Consider the following 25,441-nt stretch of genomic DNA (forward strand, 5'->3'; position numbering starts at 1 on the left):
GCCCAAACGCGCCCTACAAAATGACATCTGCATTGTGGGTTCTTGAGTTTGGCTTCTTGGGGAAAAGTGCCTCCTTTCAAAGCCAACATGCCTAACTTGCCTGCAGCCCGTCCAGGGCTTTTGCCTACAAAAATTCCATAAGGACGAGGATTTCTCCCAGACCAAAGCTGCCCCCTCCTCCTAACCTGGCTGCCATCAGAGGCCCAAACGCGCCCTACAAAATGACACCTGCCAAGTGGGCTCTTGAGTTTGGCTTCTTGGGGAAAAGTGCCTCCATTCGGAGTCAACTTGCCTGCGGCCCGTCCTGGGCTTTTGCCTACAAAAATTCCATAAGGACGAGGATTTCTCCCAGACCAAAGCTGCCCCCTCCTCCAAACCTGGCTGCCATCGGAGGCCCAAACGCGCCCTACAAAATGATATATGCCAAGTGGGCTCTTGAGTTTGGCTTCTTGGGGAAAAGTGCCTCCATTCGGAGTCAACTTGCCTGCGGCCCGTCCTGGGCTTTTGCCTACAAAAATTCCATAAGGACGAGGATTTCTCCCAGACCAAAGCTGCCCCCTCCTCCTAACCTGGCTGCCATCGGAGGCCCAAACGCGCCCTACAAAATGACATCTGCATTGTGGGTTCTTGAGTTTGGCTTCTTGGGGAAAAGTGCCTCCTTTCAAAGCCAATATGCCTAACTTGCCTGCGGCCGGTCCAGGGCTTTTGCCTACAAAAATTCCATAAGGACGAGGATTTCTCCCAGACCAAAGCTGCCCCCTCCTCCTAACCTGGCTGCCATCAGAGGCCCAAACGCGCCCTACAAAATGACATCTGCCAAGTGGGCTCTTGAGTTTGGCTTCTTGGGGAAAAGTGCCTCCATTCGGAGTCAACTTGCCTGCAGCCCGTCCTGGGCTTTTGCCTACAAAAATTCCATAAGGACGAGGATTTCTCCCAGACCAAAGCTGCCCCCTCCTCCAAACCTGGCTGCCATCGGAGGCCCAAACGCGCCCTACAAAATGACATATGCCAAGTGGGCTCTTGAGTTTGGCTTCTTGGGGAAAAGTGCCTCCTTTCGGAGTCAACTTGCCTGCGGCCCATGCAGGGCTTTTGCCTACAAAAATTCCATAAGGACGAGGATTTCTCCCAGACCAAAGCTGCCCCCTCCTCCAAACCTGGCTGCCATCAGAGGCCCAAACGCGCCCTACAAAATGACACCTGCCAAGTGGGCTCTTGAGTTTGGCTTCTTGGGGAAAAGTGCCTCCATTCGGAGTCAACTTGCCTGCGGCCCGTCCTGGGCTTTTGCCTACAAAAATTCCATAAGGACGAGGATTTCTCCCAGACCAAAGCTGCCCCCTCCTCCAAACCTGGCTGCCATCGGAGGCCCAAACGCGCCCTACAAAATGACATCTGCATTGTGGGTTCTTGAGTTTGGCTTCTTGGGGAAAAGTGCCTCCTTTCAAAGCCAACATGCCTAACTTGCCTGCAGCCCGTCCAGGGCTTTTGCCTACAAAAATTCCATAAGGACGAGGATTTCTCCCAGACCAAAGCTGCCCCCTCCTCCTAACCTGGCTGCCATCAGAGGCCCAAACGCGCCCTACAAAATGACATCTGCCAAGTGGGCTCTTGAGTTTGGCTTCTTGGGGAAAAGTGCCTCCATTCGGAGTCAACTTGCCTGCAGCCCGTCCTGGGCTTTTGCCTACAAAAATTCCATAAGGACGAGGATTTCTCCCAGACCAAAGCTGCCCCCTCCTCCAAACCTGGCTGCCATCGGAGGCCCAAACGCGCCCTACAAAATGACATATGCCAAGTGGGCTCTTGAGTTTGGCTTCTTGGGGAAAAGTGCCTCCTTTCGGAGTCAACATGCCTAACTTGTCTGCAGCCCGTCCTGGGCTTTTGCCTACAAAAATTCCATAAGGACGAGGATTTCTCCCAGACCAAAGCTGCCCCCTCCTCCAAACCTGGCTGCCATCAGAGGTCCAAACGCGCCCTACAAAATGACATATGCCAAGTGGGCTCTTGAGTTTGGCTTCTTGGGGAAAAGTGCCTCCATTCGGAGTCAACTTGCCTGCGGCCCGTCCTGGGCTTTTGCCTACAAAAATTCCATAAGGACGAGGATTTCTCCCAGACCAAAGCTGCCCCCTCCTCCAAACCTGGCTGCCATCGGAGGCCCAAACGCGCCCTACAAAATGACATCTGCATTGTGGGTTCTTGAGTTTGGCTTCTTGGGGAAAAGTGCCTCCTTTCAAAGCCAACATGCCTAACTTGCCTGCAGCCCGTCCAGGGCTTTTGCCTACAAAAATTCCATAAGGACGAGGATTTCTCCCAGACCAAAGCTGCCCCCTCCTCCTAACCTGGCTGCCATCAGAGGCCCAAACGCGCCCTACAAAATGACACCTGCCAAGTGGGCTCTTGAGTTTGGCTTCTTGGGGAAAAGTGCCTCCATTTGGAGTCAACTTGCCTGCAGCCCGTCCTGGGCTTTTGCCTACAAAAATTCCATAAGGACGAGGATTTCTCCCAGACCAAAGCTGCCCCCTCCTCCAAACCTGGCTGCCATCGGAGGCCCAAACGCGCCCTACAAAATGACATATGCCAAGTGGGCTCTTGAGTTTGGCTTCTTGGGGAAAAGTGCCTCCATTCGGAGTCAACTTGCCTGCGGCCCGTCCTGGGCTTTTGCCTACAAAAATTCCATAAGGACGAGGATTTCTCCCAGACCAAAGCTGCCCCCTCCTCCTAACCTGGCTGCCATCGGAGGCCCAAACGCGCCCTACAAAATGACATCTGCATTGTGGGTTCTTGAGTTTGGCTTCTTGGGGAAAAGTGCCTCCTTTCAAAGCCAACATGCCTAACTTGCCTGCGGCCGGTCCAGGGCTTTTGCCTACAAAAATTCCATAAGGACGAGGATTTCTCCCAGACCAAAGCTGCCCCCTCCTCCTAACCTGGCTGCCATCAGAGGCCCAAACGCGCCCTACAAAATGACATCTGCCAAGTGGGCTCTTGAGTTTGGCTTCTTGGGGAAAAGTGCCTCCATTCGGAGTCAACTTGCCTGCAGCCCGTCCTGGGCTTTTGCCTACAAAAATTCCATAAGGACGAGGATTTCTCCCAGACCAAAGCTGCCCCCTCCTCCAAACCTGGCTGCCATCGGAGGCCCAAACGCGCCCTACAAAATGACATATGCCAAGTGGGCTCTTGAGTTTGGCTTCTTGGGGAAAAGTGCCTCCTTTCGGAGTCAACTTGCCTGCGGCCCATGCAGGGCTTTTGCCTACAAAAATTCCATAAGGACGAGGATTTCTCCCAGACCAAAGCTGCCCCCTCCTCCAAACCTGGCTGCCATCAGAGGCCCAAACGCGCCCTACAAAATGACACCTGCCAAGTGGGCTCTTGAGTTTGGCTTCTTGGGGAAAAGTGCCTCCATTCGGAGTCAACTTGCCTGCGGCCCGTCCTGGGCTTTTGCCTACAAAAATTCCATAAGGACGAGGATTTCTCCCAGACCAAAGCTGCCCCCTCCTCCAAACCTGGCTGCCATCGGAGGCCCAAACGCGCCCTACAAAATGACATCTGCATTGTGGGTTCTTGAGTTTGGCTTCTTGGGGAAAAGTGCCTCCTTTCAAAGCCAACATGCCTAACTTGCCTGCAGCCCGTCCAGGGCTTTTGCCTACAAAAATTCCATAAGGACGAGGATTTCTCCCAGACCAAAGCTGCCCCCTCCTCCTAACCTGGCTGCCATCAGAGGCCCAAACGCGCCCTACAAAATGACATCTGCCATGTGGGCTCTTGAGTTTGGCTTCTTGGGGAAAAGTGCCTCCATTCGGAGTCAACTTGCCTGCAGCCCGTCCTGGGCTTTTGCCTACAAAAATTCCATAAGGACGAGGATTTCTCCCAGACCAAAGCTGCCCCCTCCTCCAAACCTGGCTGCCATCGGAGGCCCAAACGCGCCCTACAAAATGACATATGCCAAGTGGGCTCTTGAGTTTGGCTTCTTGGGGAAAAGTGCCTCCTTTCGGAGTCAACATGCCTAACTTGTCTGCAGCCCGTCCAGGGCTTTTGCCTACAAAAATTCCATAAGGACGAGGATTTCTCCCAGACCAAAGCTGCCCCCTCCTCCTAACCTGGCTGCCATCAGAGGCCCAAACGCGCCCTACAAAATGACATCTGCCAAGTGGGCTCTTGAGTTTGGCTTCTTGGGGAAAAGTGCCTCCATTTGGAGTCAACTTGCCTGCAGCCCGTTCTGGGCTTTTGCCTACAAAAATTCCATAAGGACGAGGATTTCTCCCAGACCAAAGCTGCCCCCTCCTCCAAACCTGTCTGCCATCGGAGGCCCAAACGCGCCCTACAAAATGACATATGCCAAGTGGGCTCTTGAGTTTGGCTTCTTGGGGAAAAGTGCCTCCTTTCGGAGTCAACTTGCCTGCGGCCCATGCAGGGCTTTTGCCTACAGAAATTCCATAAGGACGAGGATTTCTCCCAGACCAAAGCTGCCCCCTCCTCCAAACCTGGCTGCCATCAGAGGCCCAAACGCGCCCTACAAAATGACATCTGCATTGTGGGTTCTTGAGTTTGGCTTCTTGGGGAAAAGTGCCTCCTTTCAAAGCCAACATGCCTAACTTGCCTGCAGCCCGTCCAGGGCTTTTGCCTACAAAAATTCCATAAGGACGAGGATTTCTCCCAGACCAAAGCTGCCCCCTCCTCCAAACCTGGCTGCCATCGGAGGCCCAAACGCGCCCTACAAAATGACATATGCCAAGTGGGCTCTTGAGTTTGGCTTCTTGGGGAAAAGTGCCTCCATTCGGAGTCAACTTGCCTGCGGCCCATGCAGGGCTTTTGCCTACAAAAATTCCATAAGGACGAGGATTTCTCCCAGACCAAAGCTGCCCCCTCCTCCAAACCTGGCTGCCATCAGAGGTCCAAACGCGCCCTACAAAATGACATCTGCCAAGTGGGCTCTTGAGTTTGGCTTCTTGGGGAAAAGTGCCTCCATTCGGAGTCAACTTGCCTGCAGCCCGTCCTGGGCTTTTGCCTACAAAAATTCCATAAGGACGAGGATTTCTCCCAGACCAAAGCTGCCCCCTCCTCCAAACCTGGCTGCCATCGGAGGCCCAAACGCGCCCTACAAAATGACATATGCCAAGTGGGCTCTTGAGTTTGGCTTCTTGGGGAAAAGTGCCTCCTTTCGGAGTCAACTTGCCTGCGGCCCATGCAGGGCTTTTGCCTACAAAAATTCCATAAGGACGAGGATTTCTCCCAGACCAAAGCTGCCCCCTCCTCCAAACCTGGCTGCCATCAGAGGCCCAAACGCGCCCTACAAAATGACACCTGCCAAGTGGGCTCTTGAGTTTGGCTTCTTGGGGAAAAGTGCCTCCATTCGGAGTCAACTTGCCTGCGGCCCGTCCTGGGCTTTTGCCTACAAAAATTCCATAAGGACGAGGATTTCTCCCAGACCAAAGCTGCCCCCTCCTCCAAACCTGGCTGCCATCGGAGGCCCAAACGCGCCCTACAAAATGACATCTGCATTGTGGGTTCTTGAGTTTGGCTTCTTGGGGAAAAGTGCCTCCTTTCAAAGCCAACATGCCTAACTTGCCTGCAGCCCGTCCAGGGCTTTTGCCTACAAAAATTCCATAAGGACGAGGATTTCTCCCAGACCAAAGCTGCCCCCTCCTCCTAACCTGGCTGCCATCAGAGGCCCAAACGCGCCCTACAAAATGACATCTGCCATGTGGGCTCTTGAGTTTGGCTTCTTGGGGAAAAGTGCCTCCATTCGGAGTCAACTTGCCTGCAGCCCGTCCTGGGCTTTTGCCTACAAAAATTCCATAAGGACGAGGATTTCTCCCAGACCAAAGCTGCCCCCTCCTCCAAACCTGGCTGCCATCGGAGGCCCAAACGCGCCCTACAAAATGACATATGCCAAGTGGGCTCTTGAGTTTGGCTTCTTGGGGAAAAGTGCCTCCTTTCGGAGTCAACATGCCTAACTTGTCTGTAGCCCGTCCAGGGCTTTTGCCTACAAAAATTCCATAAGGACGAGGATTTCTCCCAGACCAAAGCTGCCCCCTCCTCCTAACCTGGCTGCCATCAGAGGCCCAAACGCGCCCTACAAAATGACATATGCCAAGTGGGCTCTTGAGTTTGGCTTCTTGGGGAAAAGTGCCTCCATTTGGAGTCAACTTGCCTGCAGTCCGTTCTGGGCTTTTGCCTACAAAAATTCCATAAGGACGAGGATTTCTCCCAGACCAAAGCTGCCCCCTCCTCCAAACCTGTCTGCCATCGGAGGCCCAAACGCGCCCTACAAAATGACATATGCCAAGTGGGCTCTTGAGTTTGGCTTCTTGGGGAAAAGTGCCTCCTTTCGGAGTCAACTTGCCTGCGGCCCATGCAGGGCTTTTGCCTACAGAAATTCCATAAGGACGAGGATTTCTCCCAGACCAAAGCTGCCCCCTCCTCCAAACCTGGCTGCCATCAGAGGCCCAAACGCGCCCTACAAAATGACATCTGCATTGTGGGTTCTTGAGTTTGGCTTCTTGGGGAAAAGTGCCTCCTTTCAAAGCCAACATGCCTAACTTGCCTGCAGCCCGTCCAGGGCTTTTGCCTACAAAAATTCCATAAGGACGAGGATTTCTCCCAGACCAAAGCTGCCCCCTCCTCCAAACCTGGCTGCCATCGGAGGCCCAAACGCGCCCTACAAAATGACATATGCCAAGTGGGCTCTTGAGTTTGGCTTCTTGGGGAAAAGTGCCTCCATTCGGAGTCAACTTGCCTGCGGCCCATGCAGGGCTTTTGCCTACAAAAATTCCATAAGGACGAGGATTTCTCCCAGACCAAAGCTGCCCCCTCCTCCAAACCTGGCTGCCATCAGAGGTCCAAACGCGCCCTACAAAATGACACCTGCCAAGTGGGCTCTTGAGTTTGGCTTCTTGGGGAAAAGTGCCTCCATTCGGAGTCAACTTTCCTGCGGCCCGTCCTGGGCTTTTGCCTACAAAAATTCCATAAGGACGAGGATTTCTCCCAGACCAAAGCTGCCCCCTCCTCCAAACCTGGCTGCCATCGGAGGCCCAAACGCGCCCTACAAAATGACACCTGCCAAGTGGGCTCTTGAGTTTGGCTTCTTGGGGAAAAGTGCCTCCTTTCGGAGTCAACTTGCCTGCGGCCCATGCAGGGCTTTTGCCTACAGAAATTCCATAAGGACGAGGATTTCTCCCAGACCAAAGCTGCCCCCTCCTCCAAACCTGGCTGCCATCAGAGGCCCAAACGCGCCCTACAAAATGACACCTGCCAAGTGGGCTCTTGAGTTTGGCTTCTTGGGGAAAAGTGCCTCCATTCGGAGTCAACTTGCCTGCGGCCCGTCCTGGGCTTTTGCCTACAAAAATTCCATAAGGACGAGGATTTCTCCCAGACCAAAGCTGCCCCCTCCTCCAAACCTGGCTGCCATCGGAGGCCCAAACGCGCCCTACAAAATGACATCTGCATTGTGGGTTCTTGAGTTTGGCTTCTTGGGGAAAAGTGCCTCCTTTCAAAGCCAACATGCCTAACTTGCCTGCAGCCCGTCCAGGGCTTTTGCCTACAAAAATTCCATAAGGACGAGGATTTCTCCCAGACCAAAGCTGCCCCCTCCTCCTAACCTGGCTGCCATCAGAGGCCCAAACGCGCCCTACAAAATGACACCTGCCAAGTGGGCTCTTGAGTTTGGCTTCTTGGGGAAAAGTGCCTCCATTCGGAGTCAACTTGCCTGCAGCCCGTCCAGGGTTTTTGCCTACAAAAATTCCATAAGGACGAGGATTTCTCCCAGACCAAAGCTGCCCCCTCCTCCAAACCTGGCTGCCATCGGAGGCCCAAACGCGCCCTACAAAATGACATCTGCATTGTGGGTTCTTGAGTTTGGCTTCTTGGGGAAAAGTGCCTCCTTTCAAAGCCAACATGCCTAACTTGCCTGCAGCCCGTCCAGGGCTTTTGCCTACAAAAATTCCATAAGGACGAGGATTTCTCCCAGACCAAAGCTGCCCCCTCCTCCTAACCTGGCTGCCATCAGAGGCCCAAACGCGCCCTACAAAATGACATCTGCCAAGTGGGCTCTTCAGTTTGGCTTCTTGGGGAAAAGTGCCTCCATTTGGAGTCAACTTGCCTGCAGCCCGTTCTGGGCTTTTGCCTACAAAAATTCCATAAGGACGAGGATTTCTCCCAGACCAAAGCTGCCCCCTCCTCCAAACCTGGCTGCCATCGGAGGCCCAAACGCGCCCTACAAAATGACATATGCCAAGTGGGCTCTTGAGTTTGGCTTCTTGGGGAAAAGTGCCTCCTTTCGGAGTCAACTTGCCTGCGGCCCATGCAGGGCTTTTGCCTACAGAAATTCCATAAGGACGAGGATTTCTCCCAGACCAAAGCTGCCCCCTCCTCCAAACCTGGCTGCCATCAGAGGCCCAAAAGCGCCCTACAAAATGACACCTGCCAAGTGGGCTCTTGAGTTTGGCTTCTTGGGGAAAAGTGCCTCCTTTCGGAGTCAACTTGCCTGCAGCCCGTCCAGGGCTTTTGCCTACAAAAATTCCATAAGGACGAGGATTTCTCCCAGACCAAAGCTGCCCCCTCCTCCTAACCTGGCTGCCATCAGAGGCCCAAACGCGCCCTACAAAATGACACCTGCCAAGTGGGCTCTTGAGTTTGGCTTCTTGGGGAAAAGTGCCTCCATTCGGAGTCAACTTGCCTGCAGCCCGTCCTGGGCTTTTGCCTACAAAAATTCCATAAGGACGAGGATTTCTCCCAGACCAAAGCTGCCCCCTCCTCCAAACCTGGCTGCCATCAGAGGCCCAAACGCGCCCTACAAAATGACATCTGCATTGTGGGTTCTTGAGTTTGGCTTCTTGGGGAAAAGTGCCTCCTTTCAAAGCCAACATGCCTAACTTGCCTGCAGCCCGTCCAGGGCTTTTGCCTACAAAAATTCCATAAGGACGAGGATTTCTCCCAGACCAAAGCTGCCCCCTCCTCCAAACCTGGCTGCCATCGGAGGCCCAAACGCGCCCTACAAAATGACATCTGCCAAGTGGGCTCTTGAGTTTGGCTTCTTGGGGAAAAGTGCCTCCATTCGGAGTCAACTTGCCTGCGGCCCATGCAGGGCTTTTGCCTACAAAAATTCCATAAGGACGAGGATTTCTCCCAGACCAAAGCTGCCCCCTCCTCCAAACCTGGCTGCCATCAGAGGTCCAAACGCGCCCTACAAAATGACATCTGCCAAGTGGGCTCTTGAGTTTGGCTTCTTGGGGAAAAGTGCCTCCATTCGGAGTCAACTTGCCTGCAGCCCGTCCTGGGCTTTTGCCTACAAAAATTCCATAAGGACGAGGATTTCTCCCAGACCAAAGCTGCCCCCTCCTCCAAACCTGGCTGCCATCGGAGGCCCAAACGCGCCCTACAAAATGACATATGCCAAGTGGGCTCTTGAGTTTGGCTTCTTGGGGAAAAGTGCCTCCTTTCGGAGTCAACTTGCCTGCGGCCCATGCAGGGCTTTTGCCTACAAAAATTCCATAAGGACGAGGATTTCTCCCAGACCAAAGCTGCCCCCTCCTCCAAACCTGGCTGCCATCAGAGGCCCAAACGCGCCCTACAAAATGACACCTGCCAAGTGGGCTCTTGAGTTTGGCTTCTTGGGGAAAAGTGCCTCCATTCGGAGTCAACTTGCCTGCGGCCCGTCCTGGGCTTTTGCCTACAAAAATTCCATAAGGACGAGGATTTCTCCCAGACCAAAGCTGCCCCCTCCTCCAAACCTGGCTGCCATCGGAGGCCCAAACGCGCCCTACAAAATGACATCTGCATTGTGGGTTCTTGAGTTTGGCTTCTTGGGGAAAAGTGCCTCCTTTCAAAGCCAACATGCCTAACTTGCCTGCAGCCCGTCCAGGGCTTTTGCCTACAAAAATTCCATAAGGACGAGGATTTCTCCCAGACCAAAGCTGCCCCCTACTCCTAACCTGGCTGCCATCAGAGGCCCAAACGCGCCCTACAAAATGACATCTGCCATGTGGGCTCTTGAGTTTGGCTTCTTGGGGAAAAGTGCCTCCATTCGGAGTCAACTTGCCTGCAGCCCGTCCTGGGCTTTTGCCTACAAAAATTCCATAAGGACGAGGATTTCTCCCAGACCAAAGCTGCCCCCTCCTCCAAACCTGGCTGCCATCGGAGGCCCAAACGCGCCCTACAAAATGACATATGCCAAGTGGGCTCTTGAGTTTGGCTTCTTGGGGAAAAGTGCCTCCTTTCGGAGTCAACATGCCTAACTTGTCTGTAGCCCGTCCAGGGCTTTTGCCTACAAAAATTCCATAAGGACGAGGATTTCTCCCAGACCAAAGCTGCCCCCTCCTCCTAACCTGGCTGCCATCAGAGGCCCAAACGCGCCCTACAAAATGACATCTGCCAAGTGGGCTCTTGAGTTTGGCTTCTTGGGGAAAAGTGCCTCCATTTGGAGTCAACTTGCCTGCAGCCCGTTCTGGGCTTTTGCCTACAAAAATTCCATAAGGACGAGGATTTCTCCCAGACCAAAGCTGCCCCCTCCTCCAAACCTGTCTGCCATCGGAGGCCCAAACGCGCCCTACAAAATGACATATGCCAAGTGGGCTCTTGAGTTTGGCTTCTTGGGGAAAAGTGCCTCCTTTCGGAGTCAACTTGCCTGCGGCCCATGCAGGGCTTTTGCCTACAGAAATTCCATAAGGACGAGGATTTCTCCCAGACCAAAGCTGCCCCCTCCTCCAAACCTGGCTGCCATCAGAGGCCCAAACGCGCCCTACAAAATGACATCTGCATTGTGGGTTCTTGAGTTTGGCTTCTTGGGGAAAAGTGCCTCCTTTCAAAGCCAACATGCCTAACTTGCCTGCAGCCCGTCCAGGGCTTTTGCCTACAAAAATTCCATAAGGACGAGGATTTCTCCCAGACCAAAGCTGCCCCCTCCTCCAAACCTGGCTGCCATCGGAGGCCCAAACGCGCCCTACAAAATGACATATGCCAAGTGGGCTCTTGAGTTTGGCTTCTTGGGGAAAAGTGCCTCCATTCGGAGTCAACTTGCCTGCGGCCCATGCAGGGCTTTTGCCTACAAAAATTCCATAAGGACGAGGATTTCTCCCAGACCAAAGCTGCCCCCTCCTCCAAACCTGGCTGCCATCAGAGGTCCAAACGCGCCCTACAAAATGACACCTGCCAAGTGGGCTCTTGAGTTTGGCTTCTTGGGGAAAAGTGCCTCCATTCGGAGTCAACTTTCCTGCGGCCCGTCCTGGGCTTTTGCCTACAAAAATTCCATAAGGACGAGGATTTCTCCCAGACCAAAGCTGCCCCCTCCTCCAAACCTGGCTGCCATCGGAGGCCCAAACGCGCCCTACAAAATGACACCTGCCAAGTGGGCTCTTGAGTTTGGCTTCTTGGGGAAAAGTGCCTCCTTTCGGAGTCAACTTGCCTGCGGCCCATGCAGGGCTTTTGCCTACAGAAATTCCATAAGGACGAGGATTTCTCCCAGACCAAAGCTGCCCCCTCCTCCAAACCTGGCTGCCATCAGAGGCCCAAACGCGCCCTACAAAATGACACCTGCCAAGTGGGCTCTTGAGTTTGGCTTCTTGGGGAAAAGTGCCTCCATTCGGAGTCAACTTGCCTGCGGCCCGTCCTGGGCTTTTGCCTACAAAAATTCCATAAGGACGAGGATTTCTCCCAGACCAAAGCTGCCCCCTCCTCCAAACCTGGCTGCCATCGGAGGCCCAAACGCGCCCTACAAAATGACATCTGCATTGTGGGTTCTTGAGTTTGGCTTCTTGGGGAAAAGTGCCTCCTTTCAAAGCCAACATGCCTAACTTGCCTGCAGCCCGTCCAGGGCTTTTGCCTACAAAAATTCCATAAGGACGAGGATTTCTCCCAGACCAAAGCTGCCCCCTCCTCCTAACCTGGCTGCCATCAGAGGCCCAAACGCGCCCTACAAAATGACACCTGCCAAGTGGGCTCTTGAGTTTGGCTTCTTGGGGAAAAGTGCCTCCATTCGGAGTCAACTTGCCTGCAGCCCGTCCAGGGTTTTTGCCTACAAAAATTCCATAAGGACGAGGATTTCTCCCAGACCAAAGCTGCCCCCTCCTCCAAACCTGGCTGCCATCGGAGGCCCAAACGCGCCCTACAAAATGACATCTGCATTGTGGGTTCTTGAGTTTGGCTTCTTGGGGAAAAGTGCCTCCTTTCAAAGCCAACATGCCTAACTTGCCTGCAGCCCGTCCAGGGCTTTTGCCTACAAAAATTCCATAAGGACGAGGATTTCTCCCAGACCAAAGCTGCCCCCTCCTCCTAACCTGGCTGCCATCAGAGGCCCAAACGCGCCCTACAAAATGACATCTGCCAAGTGGGCTCTTCAGTTTGGCTTCTTGGGGAAAAGTGCCTCCATTTGGAGTCAACTTGCCTGCAGCCCGTTCTGGGCTTTTGCCTACAAAAATTCCATAAGGACGAGGATTTCTCCCAGACCAAAGCTGCCCCCTCCTCCAAACCTGGCTGCCATCGGAGGCCCAAACGCGCCCTACAAAATGACATATGCCAAGTGGGCTCTTGAGTTTGGCTTCTTGGGGAAAAGTGCCTCCTTTCGGAGTCAACTTGCCTGCGGCCCATGCAGGGCTTTTGCCTACAGAAATTCCATAAGGACGAGGATTTCTCCCAGACCAAAGCTGCCCCCTCCTCCAAACCTGGCTGCCATCAGAGGCCCAAAAGCGCCCTACAAAATGACACCTGCCAAGTGGGCTCTTGAGTTTGGCTTCTTGGGGAAAAGTGCCTCCTTTCGGAGTCAACTTGCCTGCAGCCCGTCCAGGGCTTTTGCCTACAGAAATTCCATAAGGACGAGGATTTCTCCCAGACCAAAGCTGCCCCCTCCTCCTAACCTGGCTGCCATCAGAGGCCCAAACGCGCCCTACAAAATGACACCTGCCAAGTGGGCTCTTGAGTTTGGCTTCTTGGGGAAAAGTGCCTCCATTCGGAGTCAACTTGCCTGCAGCCCGTCCAGGGTTTTTGCCTACAAAAATTCCATAAGGACGAGGATTTCTCCCAGACCAAAGCTGCCCCCTCCTCCAAACCTGGCTGCCATCGGAGGCCCAAACGCGCCCTACAAAATGACATCTGCATTGTGGGTTCTTGAGTTTGGCTTCTTGGGGAAAAGTGCCTCCTTTCAAAGCCAACATGCCTAACTTGCCTGCAGCCCGTCCAGGGCTTTTGCCTACAAAAATTCCATAAGGACGAGGATTTCTCCCAGACCAAAGCTGCCCCCTCCTCCTAACCTGGCTGCCATCAGAGGCCCAAACGCGCCCTACAAAATGACATCTGCCAAGTGGGCTCTTCAGTTTGGCTTCTTGGGGAAAAGTGCCTCCATTTGGAGTCAACTTGCCTGCAGCCCGTTCTGGGCTTTTGCCTACAAAAATTCCATAAGGACGAGGATTTCTCCCAGACCAAAGCTGCCCCCTCCTCCAAACCTGGCTGCCATCGGAGGCCCAAACGCGCCCTACAAAATGACATATGCCAAGTGGGCTCTTGAGTTTGGCTTCTTGGGGAAAAGTGCCTCCTTTCGGAGTCAACTTGCCTGCGGCCCATGCAGGGCTTTTGCCTACAGAAATTCCATAAGGACGAGGATTTCTCCCAGACCAAAGCTGCCCCCTCCTCCAAACCTGGCTGCCATCAGAGGCCCAAAAGCGCCCTACAAAATGACACCTGCCAAGTGGGCTCTTGAGTTTGGCTTCTTGGGGAAAAGTGCCTCCTTTCGGAGTCAACTTGCCTGCAGCCCGTCCAGGGCTTTTGCCTACAAAAATTCCATAAGGACGAGGATTTCTCCCAGACCAAAGCTGCCCCCTCCTCCTAACCTGGCTGCCATCAGAGGCCCAAACGCGCCCTACAAAATGACACCTGCCAAGTGGGCTCTTGAGTTTGGCTTCTTGGGGAAAAGTGCCTCCATTCGGAGTCAACTTGCCTGCAGCCCGTCCTGGGCTTTTGCCTACAAAAATTCCATAAGGACGAGGATTTCTCCCAGACCAAAGCTGCCCCCTCCTCCAAACCTGGCTGCCATCGGAGGCCCAAACGCGCCCTACAAAATGACATATGCCAAGTGGGCTCTTGAGTTTGGCTTCTTGGGGAAAAGTGCCTCCTTTCGGAGTCAACTTGCCTGCGGCCCATGCAGGGCTTTTGCCTACAAAAATTCCATAAGGACGAGGATTTCTCCCAGACCAAAGCTGCCCCCTCCTCCAAACCTGGCTGCCATCAGAGGCCCAAACGCGCCCTACAAAATGACACCTGCCAAGTGGGCTCTTGAGTTTGGCTTCTTGGGGAAAAGTGCCTCCATTCGGAGTCAACTTGCCTGCAGCCCGTCCTGGGCTTTTGCCTACAAAAATTCCATAAGGACGAGGATTTCTCCCAGACCAAAGCTGCCCCCTCCTCCAAACCTGGCTGCCATCGGAGGCCCAAACGCGCCCTACAAAATGACATATGCCAAGTGGGCTCTTGAGTTTGGCTTCTTGGGGAAAAGTGCCTCCTTTCGGAGTCAACTTGCCTGCGGCCCATGCAGGGCTTTTGCCTACAAAAATTCCATAAGGACGAGGATTTCTCCCAGACCAAAGCTGCCCCCTCCTCCAAACCTGGCTGCCATCAGAGGCCCAAAAGCGCCCTACAAAATGACACCTGCCAAGTGGGCTCTTGAGTTTGGCTTCTTGGGGAAAAGTGCCTCCTTTCAAAGCCAACATGCCTAACTTGCCTGCATCCCGTCCAGGGCTTTTGCCTACAAAAATTCCATAAGGACGAGGATTTCTCCCAGACCAAAGCTGCCCTCTCCTCCTAACCTGGCTGCCATCAGAGGCCCAAACGCGCCCTACAAAATGACACCTGCCAAGTGGGCTCTTGAGTTTGGCTTCTTGGGGAAAAGTGCCTCCTTTCAAAGCCAACATGCCTAACTTGCCTGCAGCCCGTCCAGGGTTTTTGCCTACAAAAATTCCATAAGGACGAGGATTTCTCCCAGACCAAAGCTGCCCCCTCCTCCAAACCTGGCTGCCATCGGAGGCCCAAACGCGCCCTACAAAATGACATCTGCATTGTGGGTTCTTGAGTTTGGCTTCTTGGGGAAAAGTGCCTCCTTTCAAAGCCAACATGCCTAACTTGCCTGCAGCCCGTCCAGGGCTTTTGCCTACAAAAATTCCATAAGGACGAGGATTTCTCCCAGACCAAAGCTGCCCCCTCCTCCTAACCTGGCTGCCATCAGAGGCCCAAACGCGCCCTACAAAATGACATCTGCCAAGTGGGCTCTTCAGTTTGGCTTCTTGGGGAAAAGTGCCTCCATTTGGAGTCAACTTGCCTGCAGCCCGTTCTGGGCTTTTGCCTACAAAAATTCCATAAGGACGAGGATTTCTCCCAGACCAAAGCTGCCCCCTCCTCCAAACCTGGCTGCCATCGGAGGCCCAAACGCGCCCTACAAAATGACATATGCCAAGTGGGCTCTTGAGTTTGGCTTCTTGGGGAAAAGTGCCTCCTTTCGGAGTCAACTTGCCTGCGGCCCATGCAGGGCTTTTGCCTACAGAAATTCCATAAGGACGAGGATTTCTCCCAGACCAAAGCTGCCCCCTCCTCCAAACCTGGCTGCCATCAGAGGCCCAAAAGCGCCCTACAAAATGACACCTGCCAAGTGGGCTCTTGAGTTTGGCTTCTTGGGGAAAAGTGCCTCCTTTCGGAGTCAACTTGCCTGCAGCCCGTCCAGGGCTTTTGCCTACAGAAATTCCATAAGGACGAGGATTTCTCCCAGACCAAAGCTGCCCCCTCCTCCTAACCTGGCTGCCATCAGAGGCCCAAACGCGCCCTACAAAATGACACCTGCCAAGTGGGCTCTTGAGTTTGGCTTCTTGGGGAAAAGTGCCTCCATTCGGAGTCAACTTGCCTGCAGCCCGTCCAGGGTTTTTGCCTACAAAAATTCCATAAGGACGAGGATTTCTCCCAGACCAAAGCTGCCCCCTCCTCCAAACCTGGCTGCCATCGGAGGCCCAAACGCGCCCTACAAAATGACATCTGCATTGTGGGTTCTTGAGTTTGGCTTCTTGGGGAAAAGTGCCTCCTTTCAAAGCCAACATGCCTAACTTGCCTGCAGCCCGTCCAGGGCTTTTGCCTACAAAAATTCCATAAGGACGAGGATTTCTCCCAGACCAAAGCTGCCCCCTCCTCCTAACCTGGCTGCCATCAGAGGCCCAAACGCGCCCTACAAAATGACATCTGCCAAGTGGGCTCTTCAGTTTGGCTTCTTGGGGAAAAGTGCCTCCATTTGGAGTCAACTTGCCTGCAGCCCGTTCTGGGCTTTTGCCTACAAAAATTCCATAAGGACGAGGATTTCTCCCAGACCAAAGCTGCCCCCTCCTCCAAACCTGGCTGCCATCGGAGGCCCAAACGCGCCCTACAAAATGACATATGCCAAGTGGGCTCTTGAGTTTGGCTTCTTGGGGAAAAGTGCCTCCTTTCGGAGTCAACTTGCCTGCGGCCCATGCAGGGCTTTTGCCTACAGAAATTCCATAAGGACGAGGATTTCTCCCAGACCAAAGCTGCCCCCTCCTCCAAACCTGGCTGCCATCAGAGGCCCAAAAGCGCCCTACAAAATGACACCTGCCAAGTGGGCTCTTGAGTTTGGCTTCTTGGGGAAAAGTGCCTCCTTTCGGAGTCAACTTGCCTGCAGCCCGTCCAGGGCTTTTGCCTACAAAAATTCCATAAGGACGAGGATTTCTCCCAGACCAAAGCTGCCCCCTCCTCCTAACCTGGCTGCCATCAGAGGCCCAAACGCGCCCTACAAAATGACACCTGCCAAGTGGGCTCTTGAGTTTGGCTTCTTGGGGAAAAGTGCCTCCATTCGGAGTCAACTTGCCTGCAGCCCGTCCTGGGCTTTTGCCTACAAAAATTCCATAAGGACGAGGATTTCTCCCAGACCAAAGCTGCCCCCTCCTCCAAACCTGGCTGCCATCGGAGGCCCAAACGCGCCCTACAAAATGACATATGCCAAGTGGGCTCTTGAGTTTGGCTTCTTGGGGAAAAGTGCCTCCTTTCGGAGTCAACTTGCCTGCGGCCCATGCAGGGCTTTTGCCTACAAAAATTCCATAAGGACGAGGATTTCTCCCAGACCAAAGCTGCCCCCTCCTCCAAACCTGGCTGCCATCAGAGGCCCAAACGCGCCCTACAAAATGACACCTGCCAAGTGGGCTCTTGAGTTTGGCTTCTTGGGGAAAAGTGCCTCCATTCGGAGTCAACTTGCCTGCAGCCCGTCCTGGGCTTTTGCCTACAAAAATTCCATAAGGACGAGGATTTCTCCCAGACCAAAGCTGCCCCCTCCTCCAAACCTGGCTGCCATCGGAGGCCCAAACGCGCCCTACAAAATGACATATGCCAAGTGGGCTCTTGAGTTTGGCTTCTTGGGGAAAAGTGCCTCCTTTCGGAGTCAACTTGCCTGCGGCCCATGCAGGGCTTTTGCCTACAAAAATTCCATAAGGACGAGGATTTCTCCCAGACCAAAGCTGCCCCCTCCTCCAAACCTGTCTGCCATCGGAGGCCCAAACGCGCCCTACAAAATGACACCTGCCAAGTGGGCTCTTGAGTTTGGCTTCTTGGGGAAAAGTGCCTCCTTTCAAAGCCAACATGCCTAACTTGCCTGCATCCCGTCCAGGGCTTTTGCCTACAAAAATTCCATAAGGACGAGGATTTCTCCCAGACCAAAGCTGCCCTCTCCTCCTAACCTGGCTGCCATCAGAGGCCCAAACGCGCCCTACAAAATGACATCTGCCAAGTGGGCTCTTGAGTTTGGCTTCTTGGGGAACAGTGCCTCCATTTGGAGTCAACTTGCCTGCAGCCCGTCCTGGGCTTTTGCCTACAAAAATTCCATAAGGACGAGGATTTCTCCCAGACCAAAGCTGCCCCCTCCTCCAAACCTGGCTGCCATCGGAGGCCCAAACGCGCCCTACAAAATGACATATGCCAAGTGGGCTCTTGAGTTTGGCTTCTTGGGGAAAAGTGCCTCCTTTCGGAGTCAACTTGCCTGCGGCCCATGCAGGGCTTTTGCCTACAGAAATTCCATAAGGACGAGGATTTCTCCCAGACCAAAGCTGCCCCCTCCTCCAAACCTGGCTGCCATCAGAGGCCCAAACGCGCCCTACAAAATGACACCTGCCAAGTGGGCTCTTGAGTTTGGCTTCTTGGGGAAAAGTGCCTCCATTCGGAGTCAACTTGCCTGCGGCCCGTCCTGGGCTTTTGCCTACAAAAATTCCATAAGGACGAGGATTTCTCCCAGACCAAAGCTGCCCCCTCCTCCTAACCTGGCTGCCATCAGAGGCCCAAACGCGCCCTACAAAATGACACCTGCCAAGTGGGCTCTTGAGTTTGGCTTCTTGGGGAAAAGTGCCTCCATTCGGAGTCAACTTGCCTGCAGCCCGTCCTGGGCTTTTGCCTACAAAAATTCCATAAGGACGAGGATTTCTCCCAGACCAAAGCTGCCCCCTCCTCCTAACCTGGCTGCCATCAGAGGCCCAAACGCGCCCTACAAAATGACACCTGCCAAGTGGGCTCTTGAGTTTGGCTTCTTGGGGAAAAGTGCCTCCATTCGGAGTCAACTTGCCTGCAGCCCGTCCTGGGCTTTTGCCTACAAAAATTCCATAAGGACGAGGATTTCTCCCAGACCAAAGCTGCCCCCTCCTCCAAACCTGGCTGCCATCGGAGGCCCAAACGCGCCCTACAAAATGACATCTGCCAAGTGGGCTCTTGAGTTTGGCTTCTTGGGGAAAAGTGCCTCCTTTCGGAGTCAACTTGCCTGCGGCCCATGCAGGGCTTTTGCCTACAAAAATTCCATAAGGACGAGGATTTCTCCCAGACCAAAGCTGCCCCCTCCTCCAAACCTGGCTGCCATCGGAGGCCCAAACGCGCCCTACAAAATGACATCTGCCAAGTGGGCTCTTGAGTTTGGCTTCTTGGGGAAAAGTGCCTCCTTTCGGAGTCAACTTGCCTGCGGCTCATGCAGGGCTTTTGCCTCCAAAAATTCCATAAGGACGAGGATTTCTCCCAGACCAAAGCTGCCCCCTCCTCCAAACCTGGCTGCCATCAGAGGCCCAAACGCGCCCTACAAAATGACATCTGCCAAGTGGGCTCTTGAGTTTGGCTTCTTGGGGAAAAGTGCCTCCATTCGGAGTCAACTTGCCTGCAGCCCGTCCTGGGCTTTTGCCTACAAAAATTCCATAAGGACGAGGATTTCTCCCAGACCAAAGCTGCCCCCTCCTCCAAACCTGGCTGCCATCGGAGGCCCAAACGCGCCCTACAAAATGACATCTGCCAAGTGGGCTCTTGAGTTTGGCTTCTTGGGGAAAAGTGCCTCCTTTCGGAGTCAACTTGCCTGCGGCCCATGCAGGGCTTTTGCCTACAAAAATTCCATAAGGACGAGGATTTCTCCCAGACCAAAGCTGCCCCCTCCTCCAAACCTGGCTGTCATCAGAGGCCCAAACGCGCCCTACAAAATGACACCTGCCAAGTGGGCTCTTGAGTTTGGCTTCTTGGGGAAAAGTGCCTCCATTCGGAGTCAACTTGCCTGCGGCCCGTCCTGGGCTTTTGCCTACAAAAATTCCATAAGGACGAGGATTTCTCCCAGACCAAAGCTGCCCCCTCCTCCAAACCTGGCTGCCATCGGAGGCCCAAACGCGCCCTACAAAATGACATCTGCATTGTGGGTTCTTGAGTTTGGCTTCTTGGGGAAAAGTGCCTCCTTTCAAAGCCAACATGCCTAACTTTCCTGCAGCCCGTCCTGGGCTTTTGCCTACAAAAATTCCATAAGGACGAGGATTTCTCCCAGACCAAAGCTGCCCCCTCCTCCTAACCTGGCTGCCATCAGAGGCCCAAACGCGCCCTACAAAATGACATCTGCCAAGTGGGCTCTTGAGTTTGGCTTCTTGGGGAAAAGTGCCTCCATTCGGAGTCAACTTGCCTGCGGCCCGTTCTGGGCTTTTGCCTACAAAAATTCCATAAGGACGAGGATTTCTCCCAGACCAAAGCTGCCCCCTCCTCCAAACCTGGCCTCCATCGGAGGCCCAAACGCGCCCTACAAAATGACATATGCCAAGTGGGCTCTTGAGTTTGGCTTCTTGGGGAAAAGTGCCTCCTTTCGGAGTCAAATTGCCTGCGGCCCATGCAGGGCTTTTGCCTACAAAAATTCCATAAGGACGAGGATTTCTCCCAGACCAAAGCTGCCCCCTCCTCCAAACCTGGCTGCCATCAGAGGCCCAAACGCGCCCTACAAAATGACACCTGCCAAGTGGGCTCTTGAGTTTGGCTTCTTGGGGAAAAGTGCCTCCATTCGGAGTCAACTTGCCTGCGGCCCATGCAGGGCTTTTGCCTACAAAAATTCCATAAGGACGAGGATTTCTCCCAGACCAAAGCTGCCCCCTCCTCCAAACCTGGCTGCCATCAGAGGCCCAAACGCGCCCTACAAAATGACACCTGCCAAGTGGGCTCTTGAGTTTGGCTTCGTGGGGAAAAGTGCCTCCATTCGGAGTCAACTTGCCTGCGGCCCGTCCTGGGCTTTTGCCTACAAAAATTCCATAAGGACGAGGATTTCTCCCAGACCAAAGCTGCCCCCTCCTCCAAACCTGGCTGCCATCGGAGGCCCAAACGCGCCCTACAAAATGACATCTGCATTGTGGGTTCTTGAGTTTGGCTTCTTGGGGAAAAGTGCCTCCTTTCAAAGCCAACATGCCTAACTTGCCTGCAGCCCGTCCAGGGCTTTTGCCTACAAAAATTCCATAAGGACGAGGATTTCTCCCAGACCAAAGCTGCCCCCTCCTCCTAACCTGGCTGCCATCAGAGGCCCAAACGCGCCCTACAAAATGACACCTGCCAAGTGGGCTCTTGAGTTTGGCTTCTTGGGGAAAAGTGCCTCCATTCGGAGTCAACTTGCCTGCAGCCCGTCCTGGGCTTTTGCCTACAAAAATTCCATAAGGACGAGGATTTCTCCCAGACCAAAGCTGCCCCCTCCTCCAAACCTGGCTGCCATCGGAGGCCCAAACGCGCCCTACAAAATGACATCTGCATTGTGGGTTCTTGAGTTTGGCTTCTTGGGGAAAAGTGCCTCCTTTCAAAGCCAACATGCCTAACTTGCCTGCAGCCCGTCCAGGGCTTTTGCCTACAAAAATTCCATAAGGACGAGGATTTCTCCCAGACCAAAGCTGCCCCCTCCTCCTAACCTGGCTGCCATCAGAGGCCCAAACGCGCCCTACAAAATGACATCTGCCAAGTGGGCTCTTGAGTTTGGCTTCTTGGGGAAAAGTGCCTCCATTCGGAGTCAACTTGCCTGCGGCCCGTTCTGGGCTTTTGCCTACAAAAATTCCATAAGGACGAGGATTTCTCCCAGACCAAAGCTGCCCCCTCCTCCAAACCTGGCTGCCATCGGAGGCCCAAACACGCCCTACAAAATGACATATGCCAAGTGGGCTCTTGAGTTTGGCTTCTTGGGGAAAAGTGCCTCCTTTCGGAGTCAACTTGCCTGCGGCCCATGCAGGGCTTTTGCCTACAAAAATTCCATAAGGACGAGGATTTCTCCCAGACCAAAGCTGCCCCCTCCTCCAAACCTGGCTGCCATCAGAGGCCCAAACGCGCCCTACAAAATGACACCTGCCAAGTGGGCTCTTGAGTTTGGCTTCTTGGGGAAAAGTGCCTCCATTCGGAGTCAACTTGCCTGCGGCCCGTCCTGGGCTTTTGCCTACAAAAATTCCATAAGGACGAGGATTTCTCCCAGACCAAAGCTGCCCCCTCCTCCAAACCTGGCTGCCATCGGAGGCCCAAATGCGCCCTACAAAATGACATCTGCATTGTGGGCTCTTGAGTTTGGCTTCTTGGGGAAAAGTGCCTCCTTTCGGAGCCAACATGCCTAACTTGCCTGCGGCCCATCCTGGGCTTTTGCCTCCAAAAATTCCATAAGGACGAGGATTTCTCCCAGACCAAAGCTGCCCCCTCCTCCAAACCTGGCTGCCATCAGAGGCCCAAACGCGCCCTACAAAATGACGCCTGCCAAGTGGGCTCTTGAGTTTGGCTTCTTGGGGAAAAGTGCCTCCATTCGGAGTCAACTTGCCTGCGGCCCGTCCTGGGCTTTTGCCTACAAAAATTCCATAAGGACGAGGATTTCTCCCAGACCAAAGCTGCCCCCTCCTCCAAACCTGGCTGCCATCGGAGGCCCAAACGCGCCCTACAAAATGACATATGCCAAGTGGGCTCTTGAGTTTGGCTTCTTGGGGAAAAGTGCCTCCTTTCGGAGTCAACTTGCCTGCAGCCCGTCCAGGGCTTTTGCCTACAAAAATTCCATAAGGACGAGGATTTCTCCCAGACCAAAGCTGCCCCCTCCTCCTAACCTGGCTGCCATCGGAGGCCCAAACGCGCCCTACAAAATGACATCTGCCAAGTGGGCTCTTGAGTTTGGCTTCTTGGGGAAAAGTGCCTCCATTCGGAGTCAACTTGCCTGCAGCCCGTCCTGGGCTTTTGCCTACAAAAATTCCATAAGGACGAGGATTTCTCCCAGACCAAAGCTGCCCCCTCCTCCAAACCTGGCTGCCATCGGAGGCCCAAACGCGCCCTACAAAATGACATATGCCAAGTGGGCTCTTGAGTTTGGCTTCTTGGGGAAAAGTGCCTCCATTCGGAGTCAACTTGCCTGCGGCCCATGCAGGGCTTTTGCCTACAAAAATTCCATAAGGACGAGGATTTCTCCCAGACCAAAGCTGCCCCCTCCTCCAAACCTGGCTGCCATCAGAGGCCCGAACGCGCCCTACAAAATGACATCTGCCAAGTGGGCTCTTGAGTTTGGCTTCTTGGGGAAAAGTGCCTCCATTTGGAGTCAACTTGCCTGCGGCCCGTTCTGGGCTTTTGCCTACAAAAATTCCATAAGGACGAGGATTTCTCCCAGACCAAAGCTGCCCCCTCCTCCAAACCTGGCTGCCATCGGAGGCCCAAACGCGCCCTACAAAATGACATATGCCAAGTGGGCTCTTGAGTTTGGCTTCTTGGGGAAAAGTGCCTCCTTTCGGAGTCAACTTGCCTGCGGCCCGTCCTGGGCTTTTGCCTACAAAAATTCCATAAGGACGAGGATTTCTCCCAGACCAAAGCTGCCCCCTCCTCCAAACCTGGCTGCCATCAGAGGCCCAAACGCGCCCTACAAAATGACACCTGCCAAGTGGGCTCTTGAGTTTGGCTTCTTGGGGAAAAGTGCCTCCATTCGGAGTCAACTTGCCTGCGGCCCGTCCTGGGCTTTTGCCTACAAAAATTCCATAAGGACGAGGATTTCTCCCAGACCAAAGCTGCCCCCTCCTCCAAACCTGGCTGCCATCGGAGGCCCAAATGCGCCCTACAAAATGACATCTGCATTGTGGGTTCTTGAGTTTGGCTTCTTGGGGAAAAGTGCCTCCTTTCAAAGCCAACATGCCTAACTTGCCTGCAGCCCGTCCAGGGCTTTTGCCTACAAAAATTCCATAAGGACGAGGATTTCTCCCAGACCAAAGCTGCCCCCTCCTCCTAACCTGGCTGCCATCAGAGGCCCAAACGCGCCCTACAAAATGACATCTGCCAAGTGGGCTCTTGAGTTTGGCTTCTTGGGGAAAAGTGCCTCCATTCGGAGTCAACTTGCCTGCGGCCCGTTCTGGGCTTTTGCCTACAAAAATTCCATAAGGACGAGGATTTCTCCCAGACCAAAGCTGCCCCCTCCTCCAAACCTGGCTGCCATCGGAGGCCCAAACGCGCCCTACAAAATGACATATGCCAAGTGGGCTCTTGAGTTTGGCTTCTTGGGGAAAAGTGCCTCCTTTCGGAGTCAACTTGCCTGCGGCCCATGTAGGGCTTTTGCCTACAAAAATTCCATAAGGACGAGGATTTCTCCCAGACCAAAGCTGCCCCCTCCTCCAAACCTGGCCTCCATCGGAGGCCCAAACGCGCCCTACAAAATGACATATGCCAAGTGGGCTCTTGAGTTTGGCTTCTTGGGGAAAAGTGCCTCCATTTGGAGTCAACTTGCCTGCGGCCCATGCAGGGCTTTTGCCTCCAAAAATTCCATAAGGACGAGGATTTCTCCCAGACCAAAGCTGCCCCCTCCTCCAAACCTGGCTGCCATCAGAGGCCCAAACGCGCCCTACAAAATGACATCTGCCAAGTGGGCTCTTGAGTTTGGCTTCTTGGGGAAAAGTGCCTCCTTTCAAAGCCAACATGCCTAACTTGCCTGCGGCCCATCCTGGGCTTTTGCCTACAAAAATTCCATAAGGACGAGGATTTCTCCCAGACCAAAGCTGCCCCCTCCTCCTAACCTGGCTGGCATCAGAGGCCCAAACGCGCCCTACAAAATGACATCTGCCAAGTGCGCTCTTGAGTTTGGCTTCTTGGGGAAAAGTGCCTCCATTCGGAGTCAACTTGCCTGCGGCCCGTTCTGGGCTTTTGCCTACAAAAATTCCATAAGGACGAGGATTTCTCCCAGACCAAAGCTGCCCCCTCCTCCAAACCTGGCTGCCATCGGAGGCCCAAACGCGCCCTACAAAATGACATATGCCAAGTGGGCTCTTGAGTTTGGCTTCTTGGGGAAAACTGCCTCCTTTCAGAGTCAACTTGCCTGCGGCCCATGCAGGGCTTTTGCCTACAAAAATTCCATAAGGACGAGGATTTCTCCCAGAACAAAGCTGCCCCCTCCTCCAAACCTGGCTGCCATCAGAGGCCCAAACGCGCCCTACAAAATGACACCTGCCAAGTGGGCTCTTGAGTTTGGCTTCTTGGGGAAAAGTTCCTCCATTCGGAGTCAACTTGCCTGCGGCCCGTCCTGGGCTTTTGCCTACAAAAATTCCATAAGGACGAGGATTTCTCCCAGACCAAAGCTGCCCCCTCCTCCAAACCTGGCTGCCATCGGAGGCCCAAACGCGCCCTACAAAATGACATCTGCATTGTGGGTTCTTGAGTTTGGCTTCTTGGGGAAAAGTGCCTCCATTCGGAGTCAACTTGCCGGCGGCCCGTCCTGGGCTTTTGCCTACAAAAATTCCATAAGGACGAGGATTTCTCCCAGACCAAAGCTGCCCCCTCCTCCAAACCTGGCTGCCATCGGAGGCCCAAACGCGCCCTACAAAATGACATCTGCATTGTGGGTTCTTGAGTTTGGCTTCTTGGGGAAAAGTGCCTCCTTTCAAAGCCAACATGCCTAACTTGCCTGCAGCCCGTCCAGGGCTTTTGCCTACAAAAATTCCATAAGGACGAGGATTTCTCCCAGACCAAAGCTGCCCCCTCCTCCTAACCTGGCTGCCATCAGAGGCCCAAACGCGCCCTACAAAATGACATCTGCCAAGTGGGCTCTTGAGTTTGGCTTCTTGGGGAAAAGTGCCTCCATTCGGAGTCAACTTGCCTGCGGCCCGTCCTGGGCTTTTGCCTACAAAAATTCCATAAGGACGAGGATTTCTCCCAGACCAAAGCTGCCCCCTCCTCCAAACCTGGCTGC

The sequence above is a fragment of the Cinclus cinclus genome, chromosome 34 (assembly GCF_963662255.1).
Source record: "Cinclus cinclus chromosome 34, bCinCin1.1, whole genome shotgun sequence".
Taxonomy (NCBI): Eukaryota; Metazoa; Chordata; class Aves; order Passeriformes; family Cinclidae; genus Cinclus; species Cinclus cinclus.